General features: G+C 50.4%; 1 long non-coding RNA gene across 1 annotated transcript; it reads right to left on the reverse strand.

Annotated features, from left to right (window-relative positions):
* Positions 1 to 72: 72 nt before the first annotated feature.
* Positions 73 to 3,665, reverse strand: LOC133254299 (uncharacterized). The gene is made up of 2 exons (XR_009738642.1): positions 2,402 to 3,665; positions 73 to 2,017 (listed from the first exon to the last, which is right to left on the reverse strand). It is a non-coding gene; the product is annotated as an uncharacterized LOC133254299 (long non-coding RNA).
* Positions 3,666 to 13,454: the final 9,789 nt, after the last annotated feature.

The following is a 13,454-nucleotide window of genomic DNA, read 5'->3' on the forward strand; positions in this document are numbered from 1 at the left end:
CCCCTTCTGGAGGACACGCCCCGCCCAGAGGGCACGCCCCGCCCCCGGTCTGTCAGTCTTCCCCTTAGGCTGTTTGCGCTTCACTTTCGGGCTGGTTCCTTCCTGCCTTCCGCCCAGACCCGGGAGGTCGACTTGAAAGCCACCTTCTCTAAAGTCCTGGGAGCCCCGGCTCCTCGTCTCCGCATCGAGCTGCCCGGGAGACGGGGCTTTCGGGGACCAGTAGCCAGTCCGTCAAGGTGTGTGACAGGCGTGCGGAGACAGCGCCGTGGGGCCGCAGGAAAGGGCTGGGAGAAGGCTGCTCCCTCGAGGCCGGGTTGTATTCAAGGAGCTGGGATCCTGGGGACCCAGGCAGGCGGAGAGACTCGTGTCGCGTGTCTTCCCCACCACAGGGCCCCTTAGGGGCAGCCCCTGACCCCCAGACAGTCCTGTCTGTCCAGCGCCAAGACCGCACAGGGCGCCCCTAGGTAACCCCGCTTGATTCCGTTGTCTCTGCCCCATTGCCATGATCTCCACCGTTTGCAACTCTTCTGGGACACGGAACAGCAGGACCTTTGGAGCTAAGCCTGCCATCAGGACCATCAGCCTTCCTTGAGATCAAATAGAAAATCAAGGCTGTGACTGTGCACCCACCACCAGCCAGACAGCCTGTGTCCTTCGTCCTAAGAACCTGGGCAGTGAAGATCCACAAGGCAGTGGCCAAGTCAGTGGGCGATGGAGGGAGGCAGGCAGGCGGGGAGGTGGTGGAGGAGGCAGCAGGCTCCCAGAGGACGACCAAGTCAGTGGGCGATGGAGGGAGGGAGGCAGGCAGGGAGGGAGGCAGGCGGGGAGGCGGTGGAGGAGGCAGCAGGCTCCCAGCCCCTGCCACCTGCAGCTCAGGCCTTCAGTCCACCTTCCTTCCCCTGTGTCCTCAGGAACTACATCCTCAAAGACGGCCAGTGACCTCCTAACCGCAGACAGTGCTTGGTCCCCGGTCCTCTGTGGCTCTGTCCATCTCTCCACTCTGCTGCCAAGAAGTGGTCAAAACATGCAGGGCCGCAGGAGGTCCTCCCAGCCACAATAACGTTTCCATGTCCCCCATTTCTTGCTTGTAGCTAAAGCTCCAGCCTCCTAGACCTTCCCTGAGCTCCAAAGGGCAGATTCAAGCAGTCACCAGGGAACTGAGGGAGTGCAGAACAAAGGGAAAGCAGTCAAGAAAGAGAAGGGCAGCGATAAAGTAGTCCTAACCCAGCCTCAAGGGAGACATATATATTGATATATCGTCTGCAGGAATTAAGGCCCCCACCAAGGTGGAGGATGGTAGCTTCAGGCTGAGCACACAATCCTTGGTGCACCCCCCTGTTACCTCACCAACAACCAAAGACAAGAACTCACACACTCTGAAGTCTATACATTTGCCTGTAAAAATTCTTCTCCAAAAACCACTGGAGAGTTTGGGGTTTTTGAGCCCAAGCCAAAAACCTGTACTCCTTTCTTGGTTCTGCAATAAACATTTCTCTGTTCCAAACTCGCGTGTTTGGGTTTGTTTGGCCTCACTGCGTCAGGCCCTCGAATTTGACAACACTGGCTCTGCAGTTAGGTGTGGATCTAACCAGGTCCCTCCCCTGGAAAAACTTTACGGGTCTTCTGGTTGATCTTTGTTGGCTGTTGTTATTGTTATTGGTTTGTTTTGTTTTCCAGCCGTGCGGCAGCTGGGATCTTAATTTTCCAATCAGGAACTGAACCCTCGCCCCTGCAATGGAAACAAAGCTTTAACCACTGGTCGCTGTTGTTCAGTCGCTCAGTCGTGTCTGACTCTTTTCGACCCCATGGACCGTAGCGCACCAGGCCTCCCTGCCCATCACCAACTCCCAGAGCTTGCTCAAACTCATGTCCATCGAGTCGGTGATGCCATCCAACCATCTCATCCTCTGTGCTCCCCCTCTCCTCCTGCCTTCAGTCTTTGCTAGCATCAGGGTGTTTTCCAATGAGTTGGCTCTTCGCATCAGGTGGCCAAAGGATTGGAGGTCCACGGAAACCCCTAGAAATAAAGGGGAGATGAGTCACCCTATCACTCTCACGCGAGCAGCATCAGTGTTTGCAGGACAGTTTTTCTTGACAGCAAGTGGAAGTTCCCTGACCAGGGGTCGAACCTGTGCTTCCTGCGTTGTGAGCGTGGAGTTTTAATCACGGGACCCCAGAGAAGTCCTCCCCATTCATCTCTGAATGAGCAGCAGAATTCTTAGTCTGCTCAGGCCTCAGCCACTCTATGGACTAGCTCACGGTGCACATCCAGTCCAGAGGCCCTGGCTCCACCCCGCTAATACTGGCCTTGTCCTTCCTCAGCCATGGTCTCTCCCAGGGTGCTGCACTCCTTCTGTCCCCTCCCTACATCCCACCCTAGATAATGCCCATTTGTATTTACCTTGTGAGTGAGACTGCAGCTTCCTCAGGCTCCTCTGCCACACGTGATGGTCTCAGTTCAGTTCAGTCGCTCAGTCGTGTCCGACTCTTTGCGACCCCATGAATCACAGCACACCAGGCCTCCCTGTCCATCACCAACTCCCAGAGTTTACCCAATGCTTGTCCATTGAGTTGGTGATGCCATCCAACCATCTCATCCTCTGTCGTCCCCTTCTCCTCCTGCCCTCAGTCTTTCCCAGCATCAGGGTCTTTTCCAATGAGTCAGCTCTTCGCATCAGGTGGCCAAAGTATTGGAGTATCAGCTTCAACATCAGTCCTTCCAATGAACACCCAGGACTGATCTCCTTTAGAATGGACTGGTTGCATCTCCTTGCAGTCCAAGGGACTCTCAAGAGTCTTCTCCAACACCACAGTTCAAAAGCATCAATTCTTCGGTGCTCAGCTTTCTTCACAGTCCAACTCTCACATCCATACATGACTACTGGAAAAACCATAGCCTTGACTAGGTGGACCTTTGTTGACAAAGTAACGTCTCTGCTTTTTAATATGCTAACTAGGTTAGTCATAACTTTCCTTCCAAGGAGTAAGCATCTTAATTTTATGGCTGCATCACCGTCTGCAGTGATTTTGGCGTGACGGTCTAGGTGCAGGGTAATACGTCCTGCTGCCTGCCTCTCACCCACAGAGCACTCACACTGTTTGAAATAGAGCGGGTGTGATTACTCTGCTCGTGTCTGGCTTCCCCTGCTGCCTGCCTCTCACCCACAGAGCACGCACACTGTTTGAAACAGAGCGGGTGTGATTACTCTGCTCGTGTCTGGCTTCCCCTGCTGCCTGCCTCTCACCCACAGAGCACGCACACTGTTTGAAACAGAGCGGGTGTGATTACTCTGCTCATGTCTGGCTTCCCCTGTAGATTGCAAGTCAACACCCATATCTAGTTTAGTCACCGCTGAGTCCCCACTACCTGCAAACAGTAGGTGATTGACAAACAGCATCTGTGGGAGGAATGCGCGGGCTCCTCTGTGGGCTGAAGCAGCGTCGTGTCTTTCTGGTCTCCCCCATTTCTCCAACTTCTTACGTTTTCTGGGCTCCTTCAACCACCTCCTCTAAACAACCTAAGCAAACCCCACCATTCTGTCCTCCTGCTTCTCTTTTAGGCTAAAAAGATCCTTTTCTTAAAACAAACCTGCATCCCATGATTCCTAGTTCTCCCTCAAACCACAGTCCATCTGTGTAAGTCTCTGCTCCTCAGGGAGGCCTTTCCTGACCACAGCTGGATAAGAAGAGAATCTGATTTAGACAGAATTTTATTCTTGAGGACCCTGCGGGCGATGGGAGGGGTGGTGAGCGGGGAGGGAGTCTAGTAACAGGAAAAAGCGCTGACTTGAGGAGCTGCAAGCTTCTCCAGGGTTGGGCAAGAGAGGTTTCTTTACAGAGAGGAGTAAACACAGCTAGAAACCACCGCAGTGGGCAGTGGGCTGAGAGGGTGGTTTTGTAGGCCAGGCGGTCAGAGAATGTTCTTCCCGGAGGCACCTGAGCTCAGGACAGGGGTGCCTGCCTGCTCTGGGTGAGGCTGAAGGAAGCAGAGAAGCTGAAACTAAGTTTGGTGAATAAGCTTCCTGTTCCCAATGGCCGGTGAAAGAACTAAGGTGAGGCCAAGAACGGGCATTCGGAGGGTCCCTGTCTGGCCTTGTCCCAGGTAAGGTGGGTGTGGGCGGGGCGGGGGTATCCAGGAACCAGCAGGGGGACTTTTTAACCTTTGCTGTGCTCCAGGACCACAGGCTTAGATAAAATTCAGCATCATCACCACTGGCAACTTGCCACTGCCTCGCACGGTTCATTTTCAGCAAGGCTCCCTTCATCACCTCTGAGCTTCCTGCTCACTGCTCTCCACCCCTACCCCACCCCCTCTCCCAGGTGTGTAGACCAGGAAGCTGATGAGGGCTCAGCCCCTCACTTGCATGCCTTACCAGTGATTCTTTTTGCATCGTGAAAGCATTCAGAGACAAAGCAGAGAGGTTAAGAAAGTAACATGGGAGTTTATTTAAGCAACGATACACTCTCAGATGGAGAGCAGGCAGGCAGGTGAGGAGGGGCTGCACACCAGGCTTCTTAGGAAGCCGGTTATAAGGGATTTGCAAAGGAAGGGGCGGACAGTCACTGCGGAAGGAGGAGTTTGGGGCTTGTCTTCCCTGATTTTCATCCCTGCTCCATTTTCCCAATGAGAGCAGGGATTTCCGTCCCCATTTAGCCTAGATCAGAAGCATCATGGCGTCACAGCATGATGGGTCTTCTTATCTTCAAGACTAGTCCATCCTAAAGGAGATCAGTCCTGGGTGATCATTGGAGGAACTGATGCTGAAGCTGAAACTCCAGTACTTTGGCCTCCTGATGCAAAGACCTGACTCATTGGAAAAGACCCTGATGCTGGGAAAGATTGAGGGCAGGAGGAGAAGGGGCCGGCAGAGGATGAGATGGTTGTGTTGCAGGAAGGGGGACCCCTTCCAGGGCCCGAACTGGGCTCTTGTCTAACACTCAGAAAAGAATTGTCCGAGGAGACACGTGCTGACAAAGCAAGAGATTTATTGGAAAGGGCGCCCGGGTGGAGAGCAGGAGGGTAAGGGAACACAGGGGAACTGCTCTGCCGCGTGGCTCGCAATCTCCGGTTTTATGGTGATGGGATTAGTTTCCGGGTGGTCTTTGGCGAATCACTCTAATTCAGAGTCTTTCCTGGTGGTGCACGCATCGCTCAGCCAAGATGGATGCTGGCGAGAGGGATTCTGGGACGTGGACGGACACACGGTGTCTCCTTTCGACCTTTCCCGAGCTCTTTCTGTTGGTGGTGGCTCATTAGTTCTGTATTCCTTATCAGGATCTCCTGTCATAAAACAACTCATACAAATGGTTACTATGGTGCCTGGCCAGGGTGGGCGGTTTCAATCAGTGTGCTTTCCCTAACAGTTGGATGGCATCACCGACTCAATGGACATGGGTTTGGGTGGACTCTGGGAGTTGGTGATGGACAGGGAGGCCTGGTGTGCTGCGGTTCATGGGGTCGCAAAGAGTCGGACACGGCTGAGCGACTGAACTGAACTGAACTGAACTGAGTCTTATTATAATGAGAGCACAATGAGCCAAAGGTTACTGCTGGACTCCGGTGATCCCCGCCTTTCCCCACCTTTCTTCATCTGCTTGCTGTTGTTCAGTCACTCAGTCGTGCCCCACTCTTTGCGACCCCATGGACTGCAGCAGGCCATGCCTCCCTGTCACCACCTCCCAGAGCTTGCTCAAACTCATGTCCATTGAGTCAGTGATGCCATCCAACCATCTCATCCTCTGTCATCCCCTTCTCGTCCTGCCTTCAATCTTTCCCAGCATCAGGGTCTTTTCCAATGAGTCAGTTCTTCACTGATCAGGTTCACTGATCACAGTTCACTCATCAGGTGGCCAAAGTATTGGAACTTCAGCTTCAGCATTTGCCCTTCCAATGAATATTCAGGACTGATTTCCTTTAGGATTGACTGGTTTGATCTCCTTGCTGTCCAAGAGACTCTCAAGAGTCTTTTCCAACACCACAGTTCAAAAGTGTCAATTCTTTATGGCACTCAGCCTTCTTTATGGTCCAGTTCTCACATCCATACATGACTGCTGGAAAAACCATAGCTCTGACTAGCCAGACTTTTGTCATCAAAGCAATGTGTCTGTTTTTTAATATGATGTCTAGGTTGGTCATAGTTTTTCTTTTAAGGAGCAAACGTCTTTTAATTTCATGGCTGCAGTCACCATCCGCAGTGGTTTTGGAGCCCAAGAAATAAATTCTGTCATTGTTTCCATTGTTTCCCCATCTATTTGTCATAAAGTCATGGGAGCAGAGGTCATGATCTTTTTTTCTGAATGTTCAGTTTTAAGCCAGTTTTTGCACTCTCCTCTTTAACCCTCATCAGGAGGCTCTTTAGTTCCTCTCAGTTTTCTGCCATAAGAGTGGTGTCATCTGCGTAGCTGAGATTATGCATATTTCGCCCTCAATTTCTCTTTGCTACTCAGACCCTTATCACCCTGTGTCCTCTTGGTCTGAAGGTTCTTACTTTCCTTTGTCTGCCCAGGAACCCCCGCTGTTTACAAGAGGCATGACTTCCTGCCACCTGGCCCCTGCCCTATTTCTCTAATCTGACCTATCTACCTGCCTTCCGTAATACATGGGGCTCCAAGTCCCTGTCTCTCATTTTGCCTTCGTGGGTTTTTGTTCTGGTTCTCAGTGAGAGACCTCCAAATCGTGCAAGTTTTCAAACCTAAACCTAGATCTGGACCTGGGACGTCATCTTGTTCAGTGCTGTCCACCTTTCTGTTGTTGTTTTTCAGTCACTAAGTTGCATCCAAGCCTTTGCCACCCGATGGATATTCAGACTGCCTGCTCCCTTTATTGCAAACTTGTATATAGCCTGACTTCCCCTCCTGCCACCTTGGAGCAGTTTTCTCAGAGCTACTGAGATGCTGTCTCCTGGACTCAGAGTCCTAAAAGTTCCTGCCAAATAAATTAACTGTCTACTTTCAGTTTGTGACTATATTTTTTAGTTGACCCAGACAATCCTAAAGGAAATCAAGCCTGTATATTCATAGGAAGGACTGACGCTGAAGCTGAAGCTCCAATACTTTGGCCACCTGATGCGGAGAATCAACATATTGGAAAAGACTCTGATGCTGGGGAAGATTGAGGGCAGGAGGAGAAGGGGTCGACAGTTAGATGGCATCACCAACTCAGTGGACATGAGTTTGAGCAAACTCTGGGAGATAGTGAAGGACAGAGAAGCCATAGGGGTTGGCAGCACCCACTGGATCTCAATTTGGGGAGCCTTCATTCGCATTTGGAGTCGGAAATCGCTGATGGCTGACATTTCTTGTTTATTAATATCAGTTCAGTTCAGTTGCTCAGTCGTGTCCAACTCTTTGCGACCCTATGAATCGCAGCACAGCAGGCCTCCCTATCCATCACCAACTCCCGGAGTTCACCCAAACTCATGTCCATCGAGTCGGTGATGCCATACAGCCATCTCATCCTCTGTCATCCCCTTCTCCTCCTGCCCCCAATCCCTGCCAGCATCAGAGTCTTTTCCAGTGAGTCAGCTCTTCACATGAGGTGGCCAAAGTACTGGAGTTTCAGCTTTACCATCAGTCCTTTCAATGAACACCCAGGACTGATCTCCTTTAGAATGGACTGGTTGGATCTCCTTGCAGTCCAAGGGACTCTCAAGAGTCTTCTCCAACACCACAGTTCAAAAGCATCAATTCTTCGGCGCTCAGCTTTCTTCACAGTCCAACTCTCACATCCATACATGACTACTGGAAAAACCATAGCCTTGACTAGACGGACCTTTGTTGGCAAAGTAATGTCTCTGCTTTTCAATATGCTATGTAAGTTGGTCATAACTTTCCTTCCAAGGAGTAAGCATCTTTTAATTTCATGGCTGCAATCACCATCTGCAGTGATTTTGGAGCCCAGAAAAATAAAGTCTGACACTGTTTCCACTGTTTCCCCATCTATTTCCCATGAAGTGCTGGGACCAGATGCCATGATCTTCGTTTTCTGAATGTTGAGCTTTAAGCCAATTTTTTCACTCTCCTCTCTCATTTTCATCAAGAGGTTTTTTAGTTCCTCTTCACTTTCTGCCATAAGGGTGGTGTTGTCTGCATGTCTGAGGTTATTGATATTTCTCCTAGCAATCTTGATTCCAGCTTGTGCTTCCTCCAGCCCAGCATTTCTCATGATGTACTCTGCATATAAGTTAAATAAGCAGGGTGACAATATACAGCCTTGACGTACTCCTTTTCCTATTTGGAACCAGTCTGTTGTTCCATGTCCAGTTCTAACTGTTGCTTCCTGACCTGCATATAGGTTTCTCAAGAGGCAGGTCAGGTGGTCTGGTATTCCCATCTCTTCCAGAATTTTCCATAGTTTATTGTGATCCACACAGTCAAAGGCCTTGGCATAGTCAATAAAGCAGAAATAGATGTTTGTCTGGAACTCTCTTGGTTTTTCGATGATGCAGCAGATGCTGGCAATTTGATCTCTGGTTCCTCTGCCTATGCTAAATCCAGCTTGTACATCTGGAAGTTCTCAGTTCACATACTACTAAAGCCTAGCTTGAAGGATTTTGAGGAACACCTTGCTAGCATGTGAGAAGAGTGCAATTGTGCAGTAGTTTGAGCATTCTTTGGCATTGCCTTTCTTTGGGATTGGAATGAAAACTGACCTTTTCCAGTCCTGTGGTCACTGCTGAGTCTTCCAAATTTGCTGGCATATTGAGTGCAGCACTTTCATAGCATCATCTTTTAGGACTTGAAATAGCTCAGCTGGAATTCCATCACCTCCACTAGCTTTGTTCATAATGATGCTTCCTAAGGCCTATTTGACTTAGCATTCCAGGATGTCTGAGTCTGAGTGACCACACCATCGTGGTTAGCCAAGACATTAAAATCCTTTTTGTATAGTTCTTCTGTGTATTCTTGCCACTTCTTTTTCTAATCTCTTCTGGTTCATTAGGTTCTTACTGTTTCTGTCCTTTATGTCCCCATAACGTGTTCCCATCTTTGCATGAAATGTTCCCTTGGTGTCTCCAATTTTCTTGAAGAGATCTCTAGTCTTTCCCATTCTGTTGTTTTCCTCTATTTCTTTGCTTTGTTCACTTAAGAAAACTTTCTAATCTGTCCTTGCTATTGTCTGGAACTCTGCATTCAGATGGGTATATTTTTCCTTTTCTCCTTTGCCTTTCACTTCTTTTCACAGCTATTTATAAGGCCTCCTCAGACAATCACTTTGCCTTCTTGCACTTCTTTTTCTTTGGCATGGTTTTGGTCATCACCTCCTGTACAATGTTATGAACCTCTGTCCATAGTTCTTCAGGCACATTCTCTATCATATCTAATCCCTTGAATCTATTTGTCACTTCCACTATATACTCATAAGGGATTTGGTGTAGGTCATATCTGAAAGTGGTTTTCCCTACTTTTCTTCAGTTTAAGCCTGAATTTTGCAATAAGGGGCTGATGATCTGAGCCATGGTCAGCTCCAGGTCTTGTTTTTGCTGACTGTATAGAGTTTCTCCATCTTTGTCTGCAAAGAATATGATTAATCTGATTTCGGGATTGACCATCTGGTGATGTCCATGTGTAAAGTTGTCTGGGAAGCCCGAATAAACTATACTTCAATTTTTTGAAAAAGTGAAAATAAAATAGAGTAGAGGCAGCTGAGGTCTAGGCCAAACTGCAGCTGTGGAAGCTGGCGAGCCCTCACAGGGCAAGTGGGGGTGGCTGTCGCCACAGGAGGTGGGGGAACCCGAGAGGTAAGTTTCTCGGCTCCCACAGTGCAGCGTAAAATAGTACAGATCTTGTGGTTTAAGAGATGGCATTTGCTTGTGAAGAAGCATGTCTGCATGAGGCAGGGGAGGAGATGGTCACAGCCGTTTCAGTGAACAAGCATCCTGGAATCAGTGCTCCAGCCTCCAACACTAAGGACCTCTTGTTGCTCAGCTTCGCTGATGTAACTCCCTCCGCTGTCCTGTTCCCGTCTAGAAACACCACAGGTTACGCTGCGAACACTTCCCAAATCTCAGGGCTTCACTGACTACGTCCGCAAGAGCCCATCTCTGCCGTGCCCCACGCCGGCTGTGGATCAGGTGATTTTCGCTCTGGGACCCAGGCTGCAGGAAGAGTCAGTGCTGGCCTCTGCCCTTCAACCAGCAGGAGCAGGGCCACATCCCGGCTCTGGCCATTCTGTGTCTGATGTCTGTTCCTCTATTCAGATGCTCTGGACTGGAGCCAGTCCCATGGCCAAGTCCATGACAGGGAGGAAGGAAATACACACCTCCCACAGGGGAGGGCATCAGGGCACAGAGCAAATGGAGAACGTGTGAGAATGTCAGCAAATAACTGGGGCAAGTTTCCCACCATCAGTAGGGAGGCAGAAGGAAGGCCTGGAGAAGCCAGGCGGGCAGGTGGAGGGGGAGGAGGGGCGGGCCGCACCTCGGTGCGGGGTTGGGGGCTGTGGGCGGAACCAGGGAGCTGCAGGAGCTTGACTGGGTGCCGCTCTGCTGGTGGAGAGTCGTCAGAGGCAACGCGACAAGCATGAGCACTTGGCTGCAGAAGCAATGTGCCGATGTTGGAGAGCCACGCGGTAGACTGTGATCCTCGTGGGCTGCACTGGCTCTTCCAGGAGCAGACCTGGGGAGCTGGAGGGCCCGTGGTGGCTGGAGATACCCCGGGGTTCCTGCTAGGTGGGGTCAGAGGCCACCTTTACCGGGGTGGTCAAATCATGCCCCGCCCCCCCACCCCCCTCAGTCCAGGCCAGGGCAGGCTCAGCTGAAGGGGAGGCAGAGGGCAGGTTGGAGGGGAGCTCCAGGTCAGGCACGTCCAGAAGTTGGGAGCAGGCCTGTCTGAGGGCGAGTTCAGACTCTCCACTTATGACCTGTGTGACCTTGATCAGCTAACTGGCTTCCAGAAGCCTCAGCTTCCTCATTTGTGAAACAGGAAAGGAACAAGCTCTAGCAACTTGGCGTGATGATTTTAAAAGTGTCCCCAGTGGTTAGTATGAGCCCACTGTGCCGGGCTGTATCAGGAGCTCGGGGCCGCTTCATCTTTCACGACAGAGCCTGTGGACTTTCACCCTGGAAGGAAAGACCCCAAGGGCTCCTGGGGGGCTTGGCAATCCTGCCTTAGTCCTGAGCTTGGTGCTGGTTTGCTGGGTATGGTTTTAGACCTTGTGTGTTAAAGCCGTGTCCCCAGGCTCTGTTGTAACCTTTTAGGAGTCTCAGACTCGAAATAGCTCTGTCACACTTTGGTGACGCTTCCCTTAAAACGTCCTTTACATCCTCAATTATTGATACTTTCAAAAAGTTCGGACACTCTGGGTGTTTTCCCTCTGACCTTTCTCCGATTCTCACAGGACAGATACGTGTGGCCAGCCCGGCTACTGTGGTTCCTGTTTGGTGGAACTGCTTTATTCTGAGCTGTGGTTATGACACAACAGGAACAGGAAAGGAACAGAAGAAGATTGGCCACGTGTCCTCGTGGTGTCATTTTCCCTGAAGATTCACTCTGATACTTGGAGCTATAAGGAAGAAAGTTCTGGAAGCAAGAATAAGGCTAAATCAAGTCAAACAACATAATATTCTAAATGTGAAATACAGGAATGTATCACTTCCTGCCTAAAAAAGAAAGAAAAAAGTGAGCTCACTGACACACACATACACACCCGTGCACAGATCTCCCCCCCTACACCCAGACACACACCTATGTGGATATTAAAAGAGACTGTTTACTTGGATGTTTCTAAAAATTGTTTATCTTTTTTAAAAAAAGGGAGGGGGGATTGAATGAAGGTTGTCAAAAGGTACAAACTTCTAGTCCTAAGATAAGTAGTAAGGCTGTAGTGTACAACATGGTAAATGTAGATGTAGTGAACACTGGTTTCATATATATATATATCAGATTAGTCGCTCAGTCGTTTGACTCATTGGAAAAGACTCTGATGCTGGGAGGGACTGGGGGCAGGAGGAGAAGGGGACGACAGAGGATGAGATGGTTGGATGGCATCACCGACTCGATGGACGTGAGTCTGAGTGAACTCCGGGAGTTGGTGATGGACAGGGAGGCCTGGCGTGCTGGGATTCATGGGGTCGCAAAGAGTTGGACACAACTGAGTGACTGATCTGATCTGATCTATATATATATATGAAAGTTAAGAGAGTAATGCTGAGTTCTCATAACAAGAAAAACAGGTTTTTCTCTTTCTTTAATTTTGCATCTATGTGAGTTTATGGGTCTTCACCAAACTTACCATGGTAATCATTTCAGGGTGTTACAGGAGTCAAATCATTATGCTGTATGCCTTAGATGTAGTCAGGGCTATTGTCGAGTATATCTCAATAAAACTGCAAGAAAAAACAAAAATGGAGCAAACTTCAGAAGTTTTATGACATAACTGAGCTATTTCCCTTTAGATAAGCATTTCTGCTATATAAATGATAGTTGAATATTCATTAACAGTTAATGTAGTGGGCTTTCTATTAGTATGTAGTCTTGATCAACAGTGTTCTGTGCTAAGCCGCTTCAGTCGTGTCTGATTCTTTGTGATCCAATGCACTGGAGCCCGCCAGACTCCTCTGTCCATGGGGACTCTCCAGGCAAGAATACTGGAGTGGGCTGCCATGCCCTCCTCCAGGGGACCTTCCCAACCCTGGGATTGGACCCTCGTCTCTTACATCTGTTGCATCGACAGGTGGGTTCTTTACCACTAGCACCGCCTGGGAAGCTAATATAACTCACAGAACTAATGCTTGAACACAGTAGAAAGAGCTTTGAAGCCAGGCATTGAGGGGCCCGAAAGCTACTGTGCGACCTTGAACAAGTGCTGCTGAGGTTTTGAGCTGTGCCCAGGAGAGGGCCGGGCACCCCACCTGCACCCGTCCTCTGTGTGCCCAGGAGAGGGCCGGGCACCCCACCTGCATCCCTCCTCTGTGTGCTCGGGAGAGGGCCGGGCACGCCACCTGCATCCCTCCTCTGTGTGCCCGGGAGAGGGCCGGGCACCCCACCTGCATCCCTCCTCTGTGTGCCCGGGAGAGGGCCGGGCACCCCACCTGCATCCCTCCTCTGTGTGCCCGGGAGAGGGCCGGGCACCCCACCTGCATCCCTCCTCTGTGTGCCCAGGAGAGGACCGGGCACCCCACCTGCATCCCTCCTCTGTGTGCCCGGGAGAGGGCCGGGCACCCCACCTGCATCCCTCCGCTGAGGGAGGTGGGCCATGGGGGCCCAAGGCATTCTATAGGAGGCTGCCATGCAGAGAAAAGCTTGTGCAAGCTTGTGCTTGCTGTGACGATAAATCCCAGATAATAACTACCCCTTAGGCAGAAGCACTGACAAGTCAATTTCAAGGAAAAACATTCCAACTTATTCACATGGCATTCCTCTTTCCCCCAGGGTAACTGAGAAGCCTGGGCCTCCCGCGGGCCTTGCTACTTAGCTCTGCCCACTGAAACATCCTGACAAGCACCTCAGAGTAG

This window comes from Bos javanicus, chromosome 9 (assembly GCF_032452875.1).
Source record: "Bos javanicus breed banteng chromosome 9, ARS-OSU_banteng_1.0, whole genome shotgun sequence".
Classification (NCBI taxonomy): Eukaryota; Metazoa; Chordata; class Mammalia; order Artiodactyla; family Bovidae; genus Bos; species Bos javanicus.